Source organism: Ahaetulla prasina, chromosome 8 (assembly GCF_028640845.1).
Source record: "Ahaetulla prasina isolate Xishuangbanna chromosome 8, ASM2864084v1, whole genome shotgun sequence".
Classification (NCBI taxonomy): Eukaryota; Metazoa; Chordata; class Lepidosauria; order Squamata; family Colubridae; genus Ahaetulla; species Ahaetulla prasina.
In genome coordinates, this window is record NC_080546.1 from 30600691 (window position 1) to 30605095 (window position 4405).

A 4405-nucleotide genomic window follows, 5' to 3' on the forward strand; every position below is an offset into this window, starting at 1 on the left:
CAATGAAGAAAAGGCCCTAAGCATTATTTGGAATCCATCACGGTTAAAGCATTCAGCTTTAAAGAAAGAAAGCAGTGCAGATGAGAAAGCAAATCATTGCTAGATAACTTGCCCATTACCTTCGTTTTGATCAATATCCCAACCACCTGTACAATGATTTCATTCCTGGGTTACAAATTATTGCGGCAAATCCTAGCTGGCAAAAACCATAACTGGATCAATTCACATTTTGGCTCTTGTTCCCAATCTAATTTTTTCCTCCAGCCTTTCTTTTTAAAGTGCAGGCCCCAGGGAACAGTGCAGTTTCAAAAACAAAAGGAGACAACAGAGACACTATTGAAGGACCATGAAGGAATAATTGCTGTTTAACCATGCATTAATGGTTATTTCAGATTTGGACAACACAATCAACTGCAGCCAGGTCAACTTAATTTAAAAAAAATCATTATCTATTGCAGTGAAGAAACTCTTGATAATTATGAAGTAACTGTGTTCTTTGATTTGAAGCAGGGCTGTCAAACTCTTGGCCTGCGGGAAAGTTGTGTTATGCACTGGGCACATCCACGTCCAGTTTAGCAAAGTGGGGGGGGAGAAGTCCCAATACGTCACATGATGCCACTGTGATGACATGAGTTTGACACCCCTGGTTTAGAGATATTATATAAAACAAACTATATAACGAACTCTGGCTAGAAAAAAAATCCCAAGTCCTCAACAACTAAAATCAATGAAACAAGTTGGAACATATTTGATAGAAACTAATTCTACCTATTCAGAGGATTTCTTGAGGGCAGTTTTTCTATTCTCATTTTAGTGATGGAGCATACATTTTCCTAAAAGAATGTCCTTATTACATTCAATTTAGGGCAAAGCTAATAAGAGTAACTTAACCTATTGCCTCTCATCTGCAATTTAAAACTGGTTGCTTGCCAAACATCAATGAGTTTGAGAGCTTATTTGCTTGAGTAACTGCCATGAGCAAAGCCATTTGTGAGACAGCTATCTTTGGGACTGTTCTGATCTATGCAACATAGCATATAAATATATATATTTTCCCAATACTTTGTTTATATCCTACAAACTATAGGTCAGAAAGGAGAGGGGCTAACAAATGTGCTTCCAAAGTTGTTATAAATGTAGTCAATATTAACTTATTCTACTTGTACGGTTCAGTAAGACTGCATAACGCTCAAGATTTTAAAAGAATGTATGGAGACCACAGACAACTGAATAGGACCTAAATGAGATTCTGTCTTTATAATCAGTTGTCCTGACTTGTGATTGGTCTTCAGCCAAAATGGTTCCTGATTGGGGCAGGTTGATGAAGAAGTGGTGGGTTATTTCTTTGTGTTCTAATTCAACTGAAGATTTAAAATTCTTTTGTAATAGACTTTCTCCTTCAATTATGGGAAAATTAGGAAGCAAGTTGCTAGGTTGGCAGGAGCTGGAGCGAGGATGGGAGCTCACCCTGTTGCATGTCGCTTGGGTCTCAAACCAGCATCTTAACTGCTCAACCACCGTGTCAATCTAATATCTAATCTAATGGCTTAGGGCCCGGGCACTTACGGGACCGCCTGCTGTTACCTTATGCCTCCCACCGACCCGTACGCTCACACAGAGAGGGCCTTCTCAGGGTGCCGCCGCCAAACAATGTCGGCTGGTGGCCCCCAGGGTAGGGCCTTTTCTGTTGGAGCTCCTACGCTTTGGAACGAACTTCCCCCTGGTTTACGTCAAGTGCCTGATCTTCGGACTTTTCGCCGTGAGCTGAAAACGCACCTATTTATTCAAGCGGGACTGGCTTAAAAGTTTTATTAAATTTTTAATTGGGGCTATTTATATTTTAGGGTTTTAAATTGTTTTAACTTCTGGCCATCTTTCTAATATGTTCGGTTTTAGTCTTGTTTTAATCTGTATATTGTGGGTTTTATTTGGCTGTACACCGCCCTGAGTCCTTCGGGAGAAGGGCGGTATAAAAATCTAATAAAATAAAATAAATAAATAAATAAATAATATATAAGTACAGTAAGCATTTAATCTAAAAAGGGCCAAATAGAAAAATCAACGGAAGACTTGAATCACTGATACTAAATTCCAAATAAAATTGATTTAATATTGCCTGCATGATAGGATCTTGAAATTCAGGCTTCCTATACAGTTTATTCTATAGTGTTAAATAGATTCCTTTCTTCCTCTTGCTTCCTTTCTTTTTAGAGCATTTATCTTTTAGTTGTGCAATAGCAGAAATAAAGTAAAAAAGAAAAAGAAAATTACAAAGCATCTGAATCTATTTTTCTAATACCTCTGAAGTTGAATTATGAAAATGCTGGCTGCTTTCTATAAAATTTTTTAGACAAGCTATTTCAGAGCAGCATTCCAGAAAATTTTTAAAAAAATCTGGCTTTCAGGCCTCCCATCATGAGGTCAATTTATTTGGTCTAGGTCTAGGAGATAATTTTGGATTATAAGAAATAAATGGGATTATCACCTGTAATAATAATTCTGAGGATTTATGAGTAAAGTATCTTTTTTTCAATCTAAACTTCATCTTGGTTTGATTAATGGGCTGAGACACTGATAAAAAATATTTGTCTTGAGACTGAGAAGAAAAATACTGCCTCTATAAAACTTGCTAGATTTCTCTGTGGGGTCTGATAATAGTTGTCACATAGAATCTATTGCTTTGAAATTATTACTCATATTGTGATTTTTTTTTAAAAAAAGAACTAAGCCTCTGAACACCATTATTTCATTGTACTGTTGGTTCTAGCAATGTGAAATGAGTAAAAAGCAACTAAATTGATTCCAGGTGGATCAGGGGCAGTCAACCTTTTTATACCTACCACCCACTTTTGTACCTTTGTTACGGGTAAAATTTTCTAACTGCCCACTGGTTCCACAGTAATGCGCCATGTATCATCGTCTGCGCATGCCTCTCGCACATCGTGGATTGGATTTGGGGGGTGAGCGCTGGCTACCAGCTTTGCTTGTCTGTTACAGCTGGGTGGTGTGGGGGGAGATGCGCGAGCTATTCTGGAACGAAGCACTTTTGTTTGCGGTCACACTATAGTGCCATTTAGTTTCCCTAACGTAACATGAACTAAACTTATGCGCGGGCAATACAAATAGTATATTTTCAGAAATTTAAATTGCCATGAGGAATTTTATGAAAACCTAATGAAAATGTTTTTAAATAATGCTATGAACATTTTTAAACAAGTCAATTAAATTTTAAAAAAGGAAAAGTGCTTCAGTATTGGACAAAACCCCTACCACCCACCATGAAAGCTGGAATGCCCACTAGTGGGCAGTAGGGACCAGGTTGACTACCACTGAGATGGATAATATTGTGAAGATGCCTGGAAATAATTTGTTCTGCTAATATTATTAAAATATAAAGCAGAATGTCTAAAAAAAGGTTATTAGCAAAGAAGTTAACCATCATATAGGGGCATTGAGAATTCTACAAATATACACTTTTCATCCATCATCACAAGCTCCTTTTCCATTAATTTCTGCCATTCGACAGTATTTACTCCTCCTTAGCCCGTTACTACATCGTGGGCTGCATTGTGGTTTAAAAACGTTGTTCCAACTTAAGTTTCAAAGGAGGGCGAGCGAAAGCTGAGCCACTAAAATAAGACTTTTGAATCTAATAAATAACCTGTCAATCTTTTGTTACTTGCTTCGCGCCAAATAAACTAGGAATGGGGGGAAAGCAGCGAAGACAGCAAAGTTAAGCCACAGAAGCAGAAGCAGCAGCCGCCTAGGTTAAACTGCACCGTCAGTAAAAGCATTTCAGGTTTGAAAGCAAGAGAAGGGCAAAGAGGGCAGAACCGCCTCAAATACACCCAGCTGTTATAAAGCAGATCAGCAAACCCCCTTAAAGGCTTCTGAGACTATCGATGCTTCCGGCAATATTGAGCAGTACAGTACATGTATTGACCGTTCCCCCGGTATGATCACAACCGGAAGAGGATTTATTTTATTTTTTTGGATTAAAAGCAGTCAATAGGGATTGAATGCAGAGTCTCGGAAGCAGAACAAGTTTTGGGACTCCGCCAAAGGGAATCCCGGCATCCTCTGTGGCTATTAAGAATAATGATTTTATTCATCCAATTCCCGGTAGCCGACAGCCACTGCCAAAAAAAAAAAAAAACCACCAACAGCCTTCAAACTCTTCCCAGAGCAGATGTCCCCAACCTTGGGCAACTTTAAGCCTGGTGGACTTCAACTCCCAGAATTCCCCAGCCAGCTTTGCTGGCTGGGGTATTCTGGGAGTTGAAGTCCTCCAGGCTTAAAGTAGCCCAAGGTTGGAGACCCCTGTCCCAGTGGGAGATCACACTCGTATCTCTTCTAAAAGTAAGGGAGGAGTCAGAACGCCTCGGTCCACGCATGCGCTTCCCAG